Source organism: Hyla sarda, chromosome 4, assembly GCF_029499605.1.
Source record: "Hyla sarda isolate aHylSar1 chromosome 4, aHylSar1.hap1, whole genome shotgun sequence".
NCBI classification, from domain to species: Eukaryota; Metazoa; Chordata; class Amphibia; order Anura; family Hylidae; genus Hyla; species Hyla sarda.
Window position 1 is genome coordinate 60,068,395 of NC_079192.1, and position 21,909 is coordinate 60,090,303.

Sequence of the window (21,909 nt, forward strand, 5' to 3'; positions counted from 1 at the left end):
AAGTGCACTACAGCTCCTCCATTTAAAGCCCACATTTCATTTCCTACTTCATCCACATGCGACTTCTGTCGCCATTTCCACTTACCTGCCACACGGTCACAGGATACCGTCTTCTCCTTAACTCCACCTCTCCTCCGCAGCAATCCGGTGAGTCACCCAGCCATCCACAGTGGTCATGCAAACTTCATCACCTAGGTGTAATGTTATGTTCTTCCCCCTTTTTTGTACTAGGATTAGCCATGCATCCTTGATTTACGTACATTATTGACGCAATATTGATGTTATGTTATGAATTTTGATCACTTTAATACCTGCAAACTTCTGTAGACCCGCTACTATAGATTACTAAGAATTCGCTTTGTTGCAATATGATGTGTAGGCAAACGATTTGCCTCAATATCTTTCACCCATCCCTGAGTAGCTTTAGTCCAATTTTGTTCTGTTCTTATCTCTGTGAATAATTTCTGTTGTTAAACCAACTATTCAGATGGACGATTCTATTTATGTATATGATATATACTGTTGTTATGCTATTTCATATAGGTCTGAGGAAGGTCATGTTTGACCGAAACGTCACATATATTTTTGGATTGCAAGAATAAAATTTACCACTATTTTCACCGCAAAGTGGAGTGCTATGTTATTATTTCTTTGGACAACAACAACCATACACTGTCTGCCAGCATAATGCTGAGAGGCAGAATACACTGCACTACAATAGTGGTGCAGTGTTTCATAGAAACTATCAGATCAGGAATGACAGGTCATTCTCGTATGGGAAAAACAAAAATTGAAAGGCAGAAATGCTATGAAAAACATAAATAAATAAGAAGTAGATAAATAAATAAAACTGATTTGGACTAGTTTAAAAAGTACAAAAAATTAGGAAACGGTCGATAAAATAATAAAAAATTATCGGAATAGTTAGAGAGTTAAAGGGGTACTTCACAGCTCAGCGTTTGGAACAAACTGTTCCGAACGCTGGAGCCGGCGTCAGGAGCTGTTGACATCATAGCTCCGCCCCTCATGACATCACGCCCTGCCCCCTCAATGCAAGTCTGTGGGAGGGGGTGTGACGGCTCTACCCATTTAAAAATAAAAATAAATGCTTGATAAAATTATTTCAAAAATAATTTGTTGTATCAAAAATAAAATTCAGAGAAAAGAAAATATTTAAAAAATCCCAAAAATGTTATAAATAAACCCCCAAAAAATCTACAATAGCTTCAAACTTAGCATAAAAATCTTAAAAAATATTAAAAAAATACATAAAAATGCCCCAAAAAATTTGGAACCCCATAGAAAATACCCTAACGATAACCATAACCATACACTGTCTGTCAGCATAATGCTGATAGGCATAATACACTGCACTACAATAGTGGTGCAGTGTTTCAAAGAAAGGATCAGATCAGGAGTGAAAGGTTGTTCTCGTATGGGAAAAATAAAAATAGAAACCCAGAAATGTTATGAAAAAAATAACAATAAATAAGAAGTAAATAAATAAATAAAACTGATTAGGACTAGTTTCAAAAGTATAAAAAATTTAGAAACGGTCGATAAAATAATTTTAAAAATAGCGGAATAGTTAGAGTTGAAGGGGTACTCCACAGCTCAGAGTTTGGAACAAACTGTTCCGAAAACTGGAGACGGCGTCAGGAGCTCTTGACGTCATGGCCCCGCCTCCTCATGACGTTACACCCTGCCACCTCAAATGAATTCTATGGGAGGGGGTGTATCCCTTTAAAAATAAAAAATTAATGGTTGATAAAATTCTTTAAAAAAAAAAAAACATCAACCCGCCCCACAAAAACATCCCTTAAAAAATAAGTTTTTGGAAAAAAAAAACTACAATTCAGAATAAAGAAAAGAACATTTTAAAAAAAGAACCAAAATTTTATAAATAAACCCCAAAAAAATCTACAATAGATACACACATAGCATTAATGTGAGAGGCATAAATTATTTTATAAAATAATACAACCCCTCCCCCCTTTCAAAATTAAAAGGCATACATTCTCGTTGTATGATTAACTGTTGAATATAATATAACATTTTTCGATAAAATATTTATTAAAACAAAATATCAAAAATATACAGTATATTTTAATTAAAAAAACACCTAGATCCCAATGTGTTCCAATTTTTTTTGTTCCTTTTTGTTATGCGGTTTCATAATGCCTGAGATAAGTAGTTCTGGCCCGAGAATGTTATATATATTAGCGTCTGTAGCATGTATCAGGAACATGTTATCATACCTGTGTCTTTTTACAGGTGACTGATGCCCGCTGAGAAGGTGAACGTGACATATGCCCTCGTCAGCTGCAAGAAAGGAACTTGGAGACAGGTAATTAATATTTATATTAATTACTGATAACGATCAGGCTAGATATCAAATCTAGACCTGCAGAGATGTCATAGTCTCTCCCTTATACATGAAGATATATGTGTTGTTAATAAGTATATCGTCTATAGACAGCTTCTTATATAACACAGCCATATCTCAGGAACAGAGATTAGGAACATGTATGATCCTTATTCTCTAATTTTTTATTTGTAGGAATCCCCTTTTTCAATATTTAATAGAATAGACTGAACTGTCTGCAGTGTTTACAATTTCACTTTAGACTGTTGGGTGACCGCAAATTTAAGACTTAACTGTACTAAGTAAAGAAAAATCAATATTTTTTTTTGCTTCAAATATATAATTATAGCCAAAGACATTAGCCATAATAAGTCATAGCCTTTTAACCTAATTCTGAAGGGCATAATACACTGCACTTTAATACTAATGCAGTATGTTATATGAGTGATCTAAAGATCGCTATTAAAAGTCCCCTTTATAAAACACTTAAAGGCTAGGTTCACACTAAAGAATTTCCAGCCGGAATAATTATTGCCAGAGGTTCCACGGGTGCATTGCCCTCCCCATAGATGGCAATCTATTCTGTATGGATCCTAGCTAAAAAATAAGTTAAAAATAGATACTGTCATACTACTGCAGTCTATTAATATATGAGCTATCGAAAGATGGCTGCTTTATGTACCTTAATGGGAATAGTTAAAAACTAAAAGAAGAAAAACAAAGCTAATAAAATAGACGAAAAACTATAGCTCCGCCTTAACAAAAACATCCCTTTAAAAAAATTGTATCAAATATAAAATTAAATAAAAAAATAAATATATGAAAAATCCCCAAAAAACGTTATAACCCCATAAAAAATACCCTAACGATAACAACAACCATACACTGTCTGTCAGCATAATGCTGAGAGGCAGAATACACTGCACTACAATAGTGGTGCAGTGTTTCATAGAAACTATCAGATCAGGAATGACAGGTCATTCTCGTATGGGAAAAACAAAAATAGAAAGGCAGAAATGCTATGAAAAACATAAATAAATAAGAAGTAGATAAATAAATAAAACTGATTTGGACTAGTTTAAAAAGTACAAAAAATTAGGAAACGGATAAAATAATAAAAAATTAAAGGAATAGTTAGAGAGTTAAAGGGGTATTTCGCAGCTCAGCGTTTGGAACAAACTGTTCCGAACGCTGGAGCCGGCGTCAGGAGCTGTTGACATCATAGCTTCGCCCCTCATGACATCACGCCCTGCCCCCTCAATGCAAGTCTGTGGGAGGGGGTGTGACGGCTCTACCCATTTAAAAATAAAAATAAATGCTTGATAAAATTATTTTAAAAATAATTTGTTGTATCAAAAATAAAATTCAGAAAAAAGAAAAGAAAATATTTAAAAAATCCCAAAAATGTTATAAATAACCCCCCAAAAAAATTTACAATAGCTACAAACTTAGCATAAAAATATTAAAAAATATAAAAAAATACATAAAAATGCCCAAAAAAATTTGGAACCCCATAGAAAATGCCCTAACGATAACCATAACCATACACTGTCTGTCAGCAGAATGCTGATAGGCATAATACACTGCACTACAATAGTGGTGCAGTGTTTCAAAGAAAGGATCAGATCAGGAGTGAAAGGTCGTTCTCGTATGGGTAAAAATAAAAATAGAAATCCAGAAATGTTATGAAAAAAATAACAATAAATAAGAAGTAAATAAATAAATAAAACTGATTAGGACTAGTTTAAAAAGTATAAAAAATTTAGAAACGGTCGATAAAATAATAAAAAAAATAGCGGAATAGTTACAGAGTTGAAGGGGTACTCCACAGCTCAGAGTTTGGAACAAACTGTTCCGAAAACTGGAGACGGCGTCTGGAGCTCTTGACGTCATGGCCCCGCCTCCTCATGACGTTCCACCCTGCCCCCTAAAATGAAGTCTATGGGAGGGGGTGTATCCCTTTAAAAATAAAAAATTAATGGTTGATAAAATTCTTTTAAAAAAAAAACATCAACCCGCCCCACAAAAACATCCCTTAAAAAATAAGTTTTTGGAAAAAAAAACTACAATTCAGAATAAAGAAAAGAACATTAAAAAAAAAGCACCAAAATTTTATAAATAAACCCCCAAAAAATCTACAATAGATACACACATAGCATTAATGTGAGAGGCATAAATTATTTTATAAAATAATACAACCCCTCCCCCCTTTCAAAATTAAAAGGCATACATTCCCGTTGTATGATTAACTGTTTAATATAATATAACATTTTTCGATAAAATATTTATTAAAACAAAATATCAAAAATATACAGTATATTTTAATTAAAAAAACACCTAGATCCCAATGTGTTCCAATTTTTTTTGTTCCTTTTTGTTATGCGGTGTCATAATGCCTGAGATAAGTAGTTCTGGCCCGAGAATGTTATATATATTAGCGTCTGTAGCATGTATCAGGAACATGTTATCATACCTGTGTCTTTTTACAGGTGACTGATGCCCGCTGAGAAGGTGAACGTGACATATGCCCTCGTCAGCTGCAAGAAAGGAACTTGGAGACAGGTAATTAATATTTATATTAATTACTGATAACGATCAGGCTAGATATCAAATCTAGACCTGCAGAGATGTCATAGTCTCTCCCTTATACATGAAGATATATGTGTTGTTAATAAGTATATCGTTTATAGACAGCTTCTTATATAACACAGCCATATCTCAGGTACAGAGATTAGGAATAGTGTTGAGCGGCATAGGCCATATTCGAATTCGCGAATATTCGCGAATATATGGACGAATATTCGTCATATATTCGCGAATATTCGCATATTCGTTATATTCTCGTTTTATTTTCGCATATGCGAATATTCGCGTATGCGAAAATTAGCATATGTGAATATTAGCAAATACAAAGTTAGCACAACCGGAAATTCGCATATGCGAAAAGTAACATACACTAATTTTCGCATATGCGAATTTTCGCACGCCAGTCTCACACAGTAGTATTACAGCCTTCTTTACACCACACAAGCTGGAAGCAGAGAGGGATAATCACTGTGATGTGTACTGTGAAGAAAAAAAAAAAAAAAAAAACGAATATTCGTAATTACGAATATATAGCGCGAAATTCGCGAATTCGCGAATATGCGATATTCGCGAATAATATTCGAATTGCGAATATTCGCGAGCAACACTAATTAGGAACATGTATGATCCTTATTCTCTAATTTTTTATTTGTAGGAATCCCCTTTTTCAATATTTAATAGAATAGACTGAACTGTCTGCAGTGTTTACAATTTCACTTTAGACTGTTGGTTGACTGACCGCAAATTTAAGACTTAACTGTACTAAGTAAAGAAAAATCAATATTTTTTTTTTGCTTCAAATATATAATTATAGCGAAAGACATTAGCCATAATAAGTCATAGCCTTTTAACCTAATTCTGATGGGCATAATACACTGCACTTTAATACTAATGCAGTATGTTATATGAGTGATCTAAAGATCGCTATTAAAAGTCCCCTTTATAAAACACTTAAAGGCTAGGTTCACACTAAGGAATTTCCAGCCGGAATAATTATTGCCGGAGGTTCCACGGGTGCATTGCCCTCCCCATAGATGGCAATGTATTCTGTATGGATCCTAGCTAAAAAATAAGTTAAAAATAGATACTGTCATACTACTGCAGTCTATTAATATATGAGCTATCGAAAGATGGCTGCTTTATGTACATTAATGGGAATAGTTCAAAACTAAAAGAAGAAAAACAAGGCTAATAAAATATAAAAAAAAACTATAGCTCCGCCTTAACAAAAACATCCCTTTAAAAAAATTGTATCAAATATAAAATGAAATTAAAAAATAAATATATGAAAAATCCCCAAAAAACTTTATAACCCCATAAAAAATACCCTAACGATAACAACAACCATACACTGTCTGTCAGCATAATGCTGAGAGGCAGAATACACTGCACTACAATAGTGGTGCAGTGTTTCATAGAAACTATCAGATCAGGAATGACAGGTCATTCTCGTATGGGAAAAACAAAAATAGAAAGGCAGAAATGCTATGAAAAACATAAATAAATAAGAAGTAGATAAATAAATAAAACTGATTTGGACTAGTTTAAAAAGTACAAAAAATTAGGAAACGGTCGATAAAATAATAAAAAATTATCGGAATAGTTAGAGAGTTAAAGGGGTACTTCACAGCTCAGCGTTTGGAACAAACTGTTCCGAACGCTGGAGCCGGCGTCAGGAGCTGTTGACATCATAGCTCCGCCCCTCATGACATCACGCCCTGCCCCCTCAATGCAAGTCTATGGGAGGGGGTGTGACGGCTCTACCCATTTAAAAATAAAAATAAATGCTTGATAAAATTATTTTAAAAATAATTTGCTGTATCAAAAATAAAATTCAGAAAAAAGAAAAGAAAATATTTAAAAAATCCCAAAAATGTTATAAATAAACCCCCAAAAAATCTACAATAGCTACAAACTTAGCATAAATATATTAAAAAATATAAAAAAATACATAAAAATGCCCCAAAAAATTTGGAACCCCATAGAAAATACCCTAACGATAACCATAACCATACACTGTCTGTCAGCATAATGCTGATAGGCATAATACACTGCACTACAATAGTGGTGCAGTGTTTCAAAGAAAGGATCAGATCAGGAGTGAAAGGTCGTTCTCGTAGGGAAAAATAAAAATAGAAACCCAGAAATGTTATGAAAAAAATAACAATAAATAAGAAGTAAATAAATAAATAAAACTGATTAGGACTAGTTTAAAAAGTATAAAAAATTTAGAAACGGTTGATAAAATAATTTAAAAAATAGCGGAATAGTTACAGAGTTGAAGGGGTACTCCACAGCTCAGAGTTTGGAACAAACTGTTCCAAAAACTGGAGACGGCGTCAGGAGCTCTTGACGTCATGGCCCCGCCTCCTCATGACGTTACACCCTGCCACCTCAAATGAATTCTATGGGAGGGGGTGTATCCGTTTAAAAATAAAAAATTAATGGTTGATAAAATTCTTTAAAAAAAAAAACATCAACCCGCCCCACAAAAACATCCCTTAAAAAATAAGTTTTTGGAAAAAAAAACTACAATTCAGAATAAAGAAAAGAACATTTAAAAAAAAGCACCAAAAATTTATAAATAAACCCCAAAAAAATCTACAATAGATACACACATAGCATTAATGTGAGAGGCATAAATTATTTTATAAAATAATACAACCCCTCCCCCCTTTCAAAATTAAAAGGCATACATTCCCGTTGTATGATTAACTGTTGAATATAATATAACATTTTTCGATAAAATATTTATTAAAACAAAATATCAAAAATATATAGTATATTTTAATAAAAAAAACACCTAGATCCCAATGTGTTCCAATTTTTTTTGTTCCTTTTTGTTATGCGGTTTCATAATGCCTGAGATAAGTAGTTCTGGCCCGAGAATGTTATATATATTAGCGTTTGTAGCATGTATCAGGAACATGTTATGATACCTGTGTCTTTTTACAGGTGACTGATGCCCGCTGAGAAGGTGAACGTGACATATGCCCTCGTCAGCTGCAAGAAAGGAACTTGGAGACAGGTAATTAATATTTATATTAATTACTGATAACGATCAGGCTAGATATCAAATCTAGACCTGCAGAGATGCCATAGTCTCTCCCTTATACATGAAGATATATGTGTTGTTAATAAGTATATCGTCTATAGACAGCTTCTTATATAACACAGCCATATCTCAGGTACAGAGATTAGGAACATGTATGATCCTTATTCTCTATTTTTTTTATTTGTAGGAATCCCCTTTATCAATGTTTAATAGAATAGACTGAACTGTCTGCAGTGTTTACAATTTCACTTTAGACTGTTGGGTGACTGACCGCAAATTTAAGACTTAACTGTACTAAGTAAAGAAAAATCAATATTTTTTTTTGCTTCAAATATATAATTATAGCCAAAGACATTAGCCATAATAAGTCATAGCCTTTTAACCTAATTTTGAAGGGCATAATACACTGCACTTTAATACTAATGCAGTATGTTATATGAGTGATCTAAAGATCGCTATTAAAAGTCCCCTTTATAAAACACTTAAAGGCTAGGTTCACACTAAGGAATTTCCAGCCGGAATAATTATTGCCGGAGGTTCCACGGGTGCATTGCCCTCCCCATAGATGGCAATGTATTCTGTATGGAACCTAGCTAAAAAATAAGTTAAAAATAGATACTGTCATACTACTGCAGTCTATTAATATATGAGCTATCGAAAGATGGCTGCTTTATGTACCTTAATGGGAATAGTTCAAAACTAAAAGAAGAAAAACAAGGCTAATAAAATATATAAAAAAAACTATAGCTCCGCCTTAACAAAAACAACCCTTTAAAAAAATTGTATCAAATATAAAATTAAATAAAAAAATAAATATATGAAAAATCCCCAAAAAACTTTATAACCCCATAAAAAATACCCTAACGATAAGAACAACCATACACTGTCTGTCAGCATAATGCTGAGAGGCAGAATACACTGCACTACAATAGTGGTGCAGTGTTTCATAGAAACTATCAGATCAGGAATGACAGGTCATTCTCGTATGGGAAAAACAAAATTAGAAAGGCAGAAATGCTATGAAAAACATAAATAAATAAGAAGTAGATAAATAAATAAAACTGATTTGGACTAGTTTAAAAAGTACAAAAAATTAGGAAACGGTCGATAAAATAATAAAAAATTATCGGAATAGTTAGAGAGTTAAAGGGGTACTTCACAGCTCAGCGTTTGGAACAAACTGTTCCGAACGCTGGAGCCGGCGTCAGGAGCTGTTGACATCATAGCTCCGCCCCTCATGACATCACGCCCTGCCCCCTCAATGCAAGTCTGTGGGAGGGGGTGTGACGGCTCTACCCATTTAAAAATAAAAATAAATGCTTGATAAAATTATTTTAAAAATAATTTGTTGTATCAAAAATAAAATTCAGAAAAAAGAAAAGAAAATATTTAAAAAATCCCAAAAATGTTATAAATAAACCCCCCAAAAATCTACAATAGCTACAAACTTAGCATAAATATATTAAAAAATATAAAAAAAAATACATAAAAATGCCCAAAAAAATTTGGAACCCCATAGAAAATACCCTAACGATAACCATAACCATACACTGTCTGTCAGCATAATGCTGATAGGCATAATACACTGCACTACAATAGTGGTGCAGTGTTTCAAAGAAAGGATCAGATCAGGAGTGAAAGGTCGTTCTCGTATGGGAAAAATAAAAATAGAAACCCAGAAATGTTATGAAAAAAATAACAATAAATAAGAAGTAAATAAATAAATAAATAAAACTGATTAGGACTAGTTTAAAAAGTATAAAAAATTTAGAAACGGTCGATAAAATAATTTAAAAAATAGCGGAATAGTTACAGAGTTGAAGGGGTACTCCACAGCTCAGAGTTTGGAACAAACTGTTCCGAAAACTGGAGACAGCGTCAGGAGCTCTTGACATCATGGCCCCGCCTCCTCATGACGTTACACCCTGCCCCCTCAAATGAAGTCTATGGGAGGGGGTGTATCCCTTTAAAAATAAAAAATTAATGGTTGATAAAATTCTTTTTAAAAAAAACATCAACCCGCCCCACAAAAACATCCCTTAAAAAATAAGTTTTTGGAAAAAAAAACTACAATTCAGAATAAAGAAAAGAACATTTAAAAAAAAGCACCAAAATTTTATAAATAAAACCCCAAAAAATCTACAATAGATACACACATAGCATTAATGTGAGAGGCATAAATTATTTTATAAAATAATACAACCCCTCCCCCCTTTCAAAATTAAAAGGCATACATTCCCGTTGTATGATTAACTGTTGAATATAATATAACATTTTTCGATAAAATATTTATTAAAACAAAATATCAAAAATATACAGTATATTTTAATTAAAAAAATACCTAGATCCCAATGTGTTCCAACTTTTTTTGTTCCTTTTTGTTATGCGGTTTCATAATGCCTGAGATAAGTAGTTCTGGCCCGAGAATGTTATATATATTAGCGTCTGTAGCATGTATCAGGAACATGTTATCATACCTGTGTCTTTTTACAGGTGACTGATGCCCGGTGAGAAGGTGAACGTGACATATGCCCTCGTCAGCTGCAAGAAAGGAACTTGGAGACAGGTAATTAATATTTATATTAATTACTGATAACGATCAGGCTAGATATCAAATCTAGACCTGCAGAGATGTCATAGTCTCTCCCTTATACATGAAGATATATGTGTTGTTAATAAGTATATCGTCTATAGACAGCTTCTTATATAACACAGCCATATCTCAGGAACAGAGATTAGGAACATGTATGATCCTTATTCTCTAATTTTTTATTTGTAGGAATCCCCTTTTTTAATATTTAATAGAATAGACTAAACTGTCTGCAGTGTTTACAATTTCACTTTAGACTGTTGGGTGACTGACCGCAAATTTAAGACTTAACTGTACTAAGTAAAGAAAAATCAATATTTTGTTTTTTGCTTCAAATATATAATTATAGCCAAAGACATTAGCCATAATAAGTCATAGCCTTTTAACCTAATTCTGAAGGGCATAATACACTGCACTTTAATATTAATGCAGTATGTTATATGAGTGATCTAAAGATCGCTATTAAAAGTCCCCTTTATAAAACACTTAAAGGCTAGGTTCACACTAAGGAATTTCCAGCCGGAATAATTATTGCCGGAGGTTCCACGGGTGCATTGCCCTCCCCATAGATGGCAATGTATTCTGTATGGATCCTAGCTAAAAAATAAGTTAAAAATAGATACTGTCATACTACTGCAGTCTATTAATATATGAGCTATCGAAAGATGGCTGCTTTATGTCCCTTAATGGGAATAGTTAAAAACTAAAAGAAGAAAAACAACGCTAATAAAATATAAAAAAAACTATAGCTCCGCCTTAACAAAAACATCCCTTTAAAAAAATTGTATCAAATATAAAATTAAATAAAAAAATAAATATATGAAAAATCGCCAAAAAACGTTATAACCCCATAAAAAATACCCTAACGATAACAACAACCATACACTGTCTGCCAGCATAATGCTGAGAGGCAGAATACACTGCACTACAATAGTGGTGCAGTGTTTCATAGAAACTATCAGATCAGGAATGACAGGTCATTCTCGTATGGGAAAAACAAAAATAGAAAGGCAGAAATGCTATGAAAAACATAAATAAATAAGAAGTAGATGAATAAATAAAACTGATTTGGACTAGTTTAAAAAGTACAAAAAATTAGGAAACGGTCGATAAAATAATAAAAAATTATCGGAATAGTTAGAGAGTTAAAGGGGTACTTCACAGCTCAGCGTTTGGAACAAACTGTTCCGAACGCTGGAGCCGGCGTCAGGAGCTGTTGACATCATAGCTCCGCCCCTCATGACATCACGTCCTGCCCCCTCAATGCAAGTCTGTGGGAGGGGGTGTGACGGCTCTACCCATTTAAAAATAAAAATAAATGCTTGATAAAATTATTTTAAAAATAATTTGTTGTATCAAAAATAAAATTCAGAAAAAAGAAAAGAAAATATTTAAAAAATCCCAAAAATGTTATAAATAAACCCCCAAAAAATCTACAATAGCTACAAACTTAGCATAAATATATTAAAAAATATAAAAAAATACATAAAAATGCCCATAAAAATTTGGAACCCCATAGAAAATACCCTAACGATAACCATAACCATACACTGTCTGTCAGCATAATGCTGATAGGCGTAATACACTGCACTACAATAGTAGTGCAGTGTTTCAAAGAAAGGATCAGATCAGGAGTGAAAGGTCATTCTCGTATGGGAAAAATAAAAATAGAAACCCAGAAATGTTATGAAAAAAATAACAATAAATAAGAAGTAAATAAATAAATAAAACTGATTAGGACTAGTTTAAAAAGTATAAAAAATTTAGAAACGGTCGATAAAATAATTTAAAAAATAGCGGAATAGTTACAGAGTTGAAGGGGTACTCCACAGCTCAGAGTTTGGAACAAACTGTTCCGAAAACTGGAGACGGCGTCAGGCGCTCTTGACGTCATGGCCCCGCCTCCTCATGACGTTACACCCTTCCCCCTCAAATGAAGTCTATGGGAGGGGGTGTATCCCTTTAAAAATAAAAAATTAATGGTTGATAAAATTCTTTTTTTTTAAAAACATCAACCCGCCCCACAAAAACATCCCTTAAAAAATAAGTTGTTGGAAAAAAAAAACTACAATTCAGAATAAAAAAAAGAACATTTAAAAAAAAGCACCAAAATTTTATAAATAAACCCCCAAAAAATCTACAATAGATACACACATAGCATTAATGTGAGAGGCATAAATTATTTTATAAAATAATACAACCCCTACCCCCTTTCAAAATTAAAAGGCATACATTCCCGTTGTATGATTAACTGTTGAATATAATATAACATTTTTCGATAAAATATTTATTAAAATAAAAAATATCAAAAATATACAGTATATTTTAATTTAAAAAAAAACTAGATCCCAATGTGTTCCAATTTTTTTTGTTCCTTTTTGTTATGCGGTTTCATAATGCCTGAGATAAGTAGTTCTGGCCCGAGAATGTTATATATATTAGCGTCTGTAGCATGTATCAGGAACATGTTATCATACCTGTGTCTTTTTACAGGTGACTGATGCCCGCTGAGAAGGTGAACATGACATATGCCCTCGTCAGCTGCAAGAAAGGAACTTGGAGACAGGTAATTAATATTTATATTAATTACTGATAACGATCAGGCTAGATATCAAATCTAGACCTGCAGAGATGTCATAGTCTCTCCCTTATACATGAAGATATATGTGTTGTTAATAAGTATATCGTCTATAGACAGCTTCTTATATAACACAGCCATATCTCAGGTACAGAGATTAGGAACATGTATGATCCTTATTCTCTATTTTTTTATTTGTAGGAATCCCCTTTTCAATGTTTAATAGAATAGACTGAACTGTCTGCAGTGTTTACAATTTCACTTTAGACTGTTGGGTGACTGACCGCAAATTTAAGACTTAACTGTACTAAGTAAAGAAAAATCAATATTTTTTTTTGCTTCAAATATATAATTATAGCCAAAGACATTAGCCATAATAAGTCATAGCCTTTTAACCTTATTCTGAAGGGCATAATACACTGCACTTTAATACTAATGCAGTATGTTATATGAGTGATCTAAAGATCGCTATTAAAAGTCCCCTTTATAAAACACTTAAAGGCTAGGTTCACACTAAGGAATTTCCAGCCGGAATAATTATTGCCGGCGGTTCCACGGGTGCATTGCCCTCCCCATAGATGGCAATGTATTCTGTATGGATCCTAGCTAAAAAATAAGTTAAAAATAGATACTGTCATACTACTGCAGTCTATTAATATATGAGCTATCGAAAGATGGCTGCTTTATGTACCTTAATGGGAATAGTTAAAAACTAAAAGAAGAAAAACAAAGCTAATAAAATATACGGAAATCTATAGCTCCGCCTTAACAAAAACATCCCTTTAAAAAAATTGTATCAAATATAAAATAAAAAAAAATAAAAATATACGAAAAATCCCCAAAAAACCTTATAACCCAATAAAAAATACCCTAACGATAACAACAACCATACACTGTCTGTCAGCATACTGCTGAGAGGCAGAATACACTGCACTACAATAGTGGTGCAGTGTTTCATAGAAACTATCAGATCAGGAATGACAGGTCATTCTCGTATGGGAAAAACAAAAATAGAAAGGCAGAAATGCTATGAAAAACATAAATAAATAAGAAGTAGATAAATAAATAAAACTGATTTGGACTAGTTTAAAAAGTACAAAAAATTAGGAAACGGATAAAATAATAAAAAATTATCGGAATAGTTAGAGAGTTAAAGGGGTATTTCACAGCTCAGCGTTTGGAACAAACTGTTCCGAACGCTGGAGCCGGCGTCAGGAGCTGTTGACATCATAGCTTCGCCCCTCATGACATCACGCCCTGCCCCCTCAATGCAAGTCTGTGGGAGGGGGTGTGACGGCTCTACCCATTTAAAAATAAAAATAAATGCTTGATAAAATTATTTTAAAAATAATTTGTTGTATCAAAAATAAAATTCAGAAAAAAGAAAAGAAAATATTTAAAAAATCCCAAAAATGTTATAAATAAACCCCCCAAAAAATCTACAATAGCTACAAACTTAGCATAAAAATATTAAAAAATATAAAAAAATACATAAAAATGCCCAAAAAAATTTGGAACCCCATAGAAAATGCCCTAACGATAACCATAACCATACACTGTCTGTCAGCATAATGCTGATAGGCATAATACACTGCACTACAATAATGGTGCAGTGTTTCAAAGAAAGGATCAGATCAGGAGTGAAAGGTTGTTCTCGTATGGGAAAAATAAAAATAGAAACCCAGAAATGTTATGAAAAAAATAACAATAAATAAGAAGTAAATAAATAAATAAAACTGATTAGGACTAGTTTAAAAAGTATAAAAAATTTAGAAACGGTCGATAAAATAATTTAAAAAATAGCGGAATAGTTACAGAGTTGAAGGGGTACTCCACAGCTCAGAGTTTGGAACAAACTGTTCCGAAAACTGGAGACGGCGTCAGGAGCTCTTGACGTCATGGCCCCGCCTCCTCATGACGTTACACCCTGCCCCCTCAAATGAAGTCTATGGGAGGGGGTGTATCCCTTTAAAAATAAAAAAATTCATGGTTGATAAAATTCTTTAGGAAAAAAAACATCAACCCGCCCCACAAAAACTTCCCTTAAAAAATAAGTTTTCGTAAAAAAAAACTACAATTCAGAATAAAGAAAATAACTTTTTTAAAAAAAGCACCAAAATTTTATAAATAAACCCCCAAAAAAATCTACAATAGATACACACATAGCATTAATGTGAGAGGCATAAATTATTTTATAAAATAATACAACCCCTCCCCCCTTTCAAAATTAAAAGGCATACATTCCCGTTGTATGATTAACTGTTGAATATAATATAAAATTTTTAGATAAAATATTTATTAAAACAAAATATCAAAAATATACATTATATTTTAATTAAAAAAACACCTAGATCCCAATGTGTTCCAACTTTTTTTGTTCCTTTTTGTTATGCGGTTTCATAATGCCTGAGATAAGTAGTTCTGGCCCGAGAATGTTATATATATTAGCGTCTCTAGCATGTATCAGGAACATGTTATCATACCTGTGTCTTTTTACAGGTGACTGATGCCCGGTGAGAAGGTGAACGTGACATATGCCCTCGTCAGCTGCAAGAAAGGAACTTGGAGACAGGTAATTAATATTTATATTAATTACTGATAACGATCAGGCTAGATATCAAATCTAGACTTGCAGAGATGTCATAGTCTCTCCCTTATACATGAAGATATATGTGTTGTTAATAAGTATATCGTCTATAGACAGCTTCTTATATAACACAGCCATATCTCAGGTACAGAGATTAGGAACATGTATGATCCTTATTCTCTATTTTTTTATTTGTAGGAATCCCCTTTATCAATGTTTAATAGCATAGACTGAACTGTCTGCAATGTTTACAATTTCACTTTAGACTGTTGGGTGACTGACCGCAAATTTAAGACTTAACTGTACTAAGTAAAGAAAAATCTATATTTTTTTTTGCTTCAAATATATAATTATAGCCAAAGACATTAGCCATAATAAGTCATAGCCTTTTAACCTAATTCTGAAGGGCATAATACACTGCACTTTAATACTAATGCAGTATGTTATATGAGTGATCTAAAGATCGCTATTAAAAGTCCCCTTTATAAAACACTTAAAGGCTAGGTTCACACTAAGGAATTTCCAGCCGGAATAATTATTGCCGGAGGTTCCACGGGTGCATTGCCCTCCCCATAGATGGCAATGTATTCTGTATGGATCCTAGCTAAAAAATAAGTTAAAAATAGATACTGTCATACTACTGCAGTCTATTAATATATGAGCTATCAAAAGATGGCTGCTTTATGTACCTTAATGGGAATAGTTCAAAACTAAAAGAAGAAAAACAAGGCTAATAAAATATAAAAAAAAAACTATAGCTCCGCCTTAACAAAAACATCCCTTTAAAAAAATTGTATCAAATATAAAATGAAATTAAAAAATAAATATATGAAAAATCCCCAAAAAACTTTATAACCCCATAAAACATACCCTAACGATAACAACAACCATACACTTTCTGTCAGCATAATGCTGAGAGGCAGAATACACTGCACTACAATAGTGGTGCAGTGTTTCATAGAAACTATCAGATCAGGAATGACAGGTCATTCTCGTATGGGAAAAACAAAAATAGAAAGGTAGAAATGCTATGAAAAACATAAATAAGTAAATAATAAATAAAACTGATTTGGACTAGTTTAAAAAGTACAAAAAATTAAGAAACGGTCGATAAAATAATAAAAACATTATCGGAATAGTTAGAGAGTTAAATGGGTACTCCATAGCTCAGCGTTTGAAGAAACTCTTCCGAACGCTGGAGCCGGCGTCAGGAGCTGTTGACATGAAAGCACCGCTCCCTTATGACATCATGCCCTGCTTCCTCACTGCAAGTCTATGGGAGGGGGTGTGACGGCTCTACCCCTTTAAAAATAAAAATAAATGGTTGATAAATTATTTTATAACGACTTTTTCGTTTCAAAAATACAATTCAGAATAAAGAAAAGAAAATATTTAAAAAATCCAATTTTTTTTCAATAAACCCCCTAAAAATCTACAGTAGCTACACACATAGCATAAAAAATATAAAATAAAAATATATATAAAAATGTCCAAAAAACTACATAACCCCATAGAAAATACCCTAATGATAACCATAACCATACACTGTCTGTCAGCATAATGCTGAGGCATAATACACTGCACTACAATAGTGGTGTAGTGTTTCAAAGAAAAGATCAGATCAAGAGTGAAAGGTCGTTCTCGTATGGGAAAAATAAAAATAGAAACCCTGAAATGCTAGGAAAAAAATAACAATTAGTAAGAAGTAAATAAATAAATAAAATTTATTAGGACTAGTTTCAAAAGTATGAAAAATTAAGAAACAGTCGATAAAATAAAAAAAAATTAGTGGAATAGTTACAGAGTTGAAGGGGTACTCCACAGCTGAGCTTGGAACAAACTGTTCCGAACACTGGAGCCGGCGTCAGGAGCTCTCCTCATGACGTCACACCATGCCCCCTCAATGCAAGTCTATGGGAAGGGGTGTACCCCTTTAAAATAAAAAAAATGGTTAATACAATTATTTTTAAAAAAGACATCAACCCATCCACACAAAAACATCCCTTTAAAAATAATTTTTTGAAAAAAATACTACAATTCAGAATAATGAAAAGAAAATATTTAAAAAATCCCCAAAATGTTATAAATAACCCCACAAAAAATCTGCAATAGATACAAACACAGCATAAATGTCAGAGGCATACATTATTTTATAAAATAATACAACCCCTTCCCCCTTTCAAAATTAAAAGGTATGCATTCCCGTTGTATGATTAACTTTTGAATATAATATAACATTTTTAGATAAAATATTTATTAAAACAAAATATCAAAAATATATATCATATTTTAATTTAAAAAAACACCTAGATCCCAATGTGTTCCAACTTTTTTTTTGTTCCTTTTTTTTATGTGGTTTCATAATGCCTGAGATAAGTAGTTCTGGCCCTAGAATTTTATATATATTTGCCTCTGTAGCATGTATCAGGAACATGTTATCATACCTGTGTCTTTTTACAGGTGACTGATGCCCGGTAAGAAGGTGAACGTGACATATGCCCTCATCAGCTGCAAGAAATGATCTACGAGACAGGTAATTAATATTTATATTAATTACTGATAACAATCAGGCTAGATATAAAATTTAGACCTGCAGAGATGTCATAGTCTCTCCCTTATACATGAAGATATATGTGTTGTTAATAAGTATATCATCTATAGACATCTTTTTTTATAACACAACCATGTTTTAGGTACAGAGATTAGGAACATTTATGATGCATATTCTCTAATTTTTTATTTAAAGTAATCCCCTTTTTCGATATTTAATAGAATAGACTGAACTGACTGCAGTGTTTACAAGTTTACTTTAGACTCTGGGCTGACTGACCGCAAATTTAAGACTTAACTGTACTAAGCAAAGAAAAATCAATATATATTTTTTTGCTTCAAATATATAATTATAGCCAAAGACTTTAGCCATAATAATTCATAGCCTTTGAACATAATGCTGAACGGCATAATACACTGCACTTTAATACTAAAGCAGTATATTAAATGAGTGATTTAAAGATCGCTGTTAAAAGTCCCCTTTATAAAACACTTAAAGGCTAGGTTCACACTGAGTAATCTCCAGCCAAAATATTTATTGCCGGAGGTACCACGGTTGCATTGCCCTCCCCATAGATGGCAATGTATTCTGCATGGATCCTAGCTAAAAAAAATAAGTTAAAAATAAACATTTTTTTAAATAATTAACCCCAACCCCATCCCCTACAAAAATGTATATATAAAAAAAGAAAAAAAACTTAAAAATAACCCAAAAAACATAAAAGGTAACCCAACCCTCCCCTCACATTAGCCATAATTAACCCCTTAATGACCAAGCCCATTTTCACCTTAAGGACCAGGCCAATTTTATATTAGCGTTTTCGTTTTTTCAGCCTCGCCTTCTAAAATCCATAACTCTTTTATATTTCCATCTACAGACCCATATAAGTGCTTGTTTTTTGCGTGACCAATTGTACTTTGTAATGAAACCTCCCATTTTACCATAAAATGTACAGAGAACCCCCAAAAAAAATTTTGGTGAGGAAATTTAAATGAAAACCAAAATTTTCCACATTTTGACAATTGACATGTGCTCTTTATTCTGCGGGTCAATACGATTAAAATGATATCCATGGCTAGATACTTTTAAATTTTTGCACTGCTTAAAAAAAAAATCGAAAACTTTTTGTACAAAATCAGTAATGTAAAATCACTCTATTTGACCACCTATAACTTTTTCATTTTTCCGTATATAGGGCGGTATGAGGACTCATTTTTTGCGCCGTCATCTGTACTTTTTTTAGATACTTCATTTGCATATGTAAAACTTTTAGATAATTTTTTATTAATTTTTTTAAAATAAAATGTGTCAAAAAAGCAGCATTTTTGGCCTTTTTTAATTTTTTTTAAGTTTACGCCATTCACCGTACGAGATCATTAACATTATATTTTGAAAGTACAGACATTTACTCACGCGGCAATACCAAATATGTTAATTTTTTTTAAATTACGCTTTTTGGGGGTAAAATAGGAAAAATTGACAATTTTTATTGGGGGAGGGGATTTTTCACTTTTTTTCATAAACTTTTTTTTTTTTACATTTTCAACATGTTTTTAACACTTTTTATGTCCCCATAGGGGACTATCTTTAGCAGTCCTTTGATTGCTAATACTGTGTAGTGCTATGCATGGGACATAGCACTGCTCAGTATTATCGGTGATTTTCTGCTCTGGTCTGCTCGATCGCAGACCAGAGCAGAAGACCCCGGGAGACGGCCGGAGCCAGGTAAGGGGACCTCCGGCTGTCATGCTGGATGATCAGATCCCCGTGGCAGCGCTGCGGGCGATCCGATCATCCAATCAAAGTACCGCAATGCCGCAGATGCAGTGATCTGTATTGATCACAGCATGTGAGGGATTAATGGCGGACATCTGCGCGATCACGGATGTCACCCATTACGGGCGGGTCCCCGGCTGCTACTAGCACCCGTAACCTGCTGTGTATGACGTGAGCACCTTTCCGATGCTCGCGGTCATACACAGGACGTAAATGTATGTCCTGGTGCGGGAAGTCCCGCAAAACCAGGACGTACATTTACGTCCGTGGTCGTTAAGGGGTTAGACATTGGCTGTAAACATAATGCTGACAGCCATAATACACTGCACTGTAATACTAGTGCAATGTATTATATGGGTGATCAGTAGATCGCTGGAGAAAGCCCTCTCATAGGAGATAAAAACAAGAACAAAAAAAAACAAGTTAAAAAAACTAATTAAACAGAACACCCTTAAAAAAAACATATTAAAAAAAGAAAAAAGTTTTATAAAACCCAAAATAAAACCCCTGATAATACCATAACCATACATTGTCTTTTAGAATAATACCGAGAGGCATAAGAAAGACACTGTCATACTACTGCAGTCTATTAATATATGAGCTATCGAAAGATGGCTGCTTTAAGTCCCGTAATGGGAATAGTTAAAAACTAATAATAAGAAAAACAAGGCTAATAAAATATTTAAAAAATATAAAATAAAACTCAGCCTTAACAAAAACATCCCTTTAAATACTTTTTTTGTATCAAATCTAAAATAAAAAAAATTAAAAAAATATATAAAAATGCCCAAAAATCTTTATAACCCCATAAAAAATATCCTAACGTCCTAACGATAACAACAACCATACACTGTCTGTCAGCATAATGCTGAGAGGCAGAATACACTGCACTACAATAGAGGTGCAGTGTTTCATAGAAACGATCAGATCAGGAGTGATAGATCGTTCTTGTATGGGAAAAACAAAAATAGAAAGGCAGAAATGCTATGAAAAATATAAATGAATAAGAAGTAGATAAATAAATAAAACTGATTTTGGACTAGTTTAAAAAGTACCAAAAATTAAGAAACGGTCGATAAAATAATAAAAAATTATCGGAATAGTTATAGAGTTAAAGGGGTACTTCACAGCTCAGCATTTGGAAGAAACTGTTCCGAATGCTGGAACAGGCGTCAGGAGCTGTTGACATCATAGCCCCGCCCCCTCATGACATCACGCCCTGCCCCCTCAATGCAAGTCTATGGGAGGGGGTGTGACGGCTGTACCCCTTTAAAAGAAATGGTTGATAAAATTATTTAAAAAAAACATCAACCCACCCCCACAAAAACATCCCTTTAAAAATACATTTTTGTGTCAAAAATACAATTCAAAATAAAGAAAAGGAAATATTTTTTTTTTTAAATCCCCAAAGTTTTAAATACAAACACCCAAAAAAATCTACAATTGGTACACACATAGCATAAATGTGAGAGGTATAAATTATTTAAGAAAATAATACAACCCCTCCTTTCAAAATTAAAAGGCATACATTCCCATTGTATGATTAACTGTTGAATATAATATAACATTTTTAGATAAAATATTTATTAAAACACAATATCAAAATTATACATTATATTTTAATATAAAAAAACACCTAGATTAGAGATGAGCGAATCGAAGTTGACGAACCCGAATTCGTTACGAATTTCATGAAAAATCGGTTAATTAAATTCCATTTTACAGCGTTCCAGGCTATTGGAGACCTAAGATGGCTGATCCACATGTGAGTACATGGGGCAGGGGATTATGGGAGGGCGGGAAACAGCGGCGGGAATGAAG

At 33.0% G+C, this 21,909-nt stretch overlaps 1 protein-coding gene across 4 annotated transcripts in view; it reads left to right on the forward strand.

Annotated features, from left to right (window-relative positions):
• The window catches only part of LOC130367991 (olfactory receptor 1G1-like), a 451,749-nt gene that overhangs the window by 238,115 nt on the left and 191,725 nt on the right, over nucleotides 1–21,909 (forward strand). For 2 of the 4 annotated variants that reach the window (XM_056571125.1, XM_056571130.1), the window contains exons 3-4: nucleotides 18,222–18,294; nucleotides 21,814–21,853. The exons of the other annotated variants lie outside the window; for them this stretch is intronic. The gene's annotated coding sequence lies outside the window, so the exon portion shown is untranslated. The remainder of the gene's footprint in view (nucleotides 1–18,221; nucleotides 18,295–21,813; nucleotides 21,854–21,909) is intronic. 4 annotated transcript variants of the gene reach the window in all.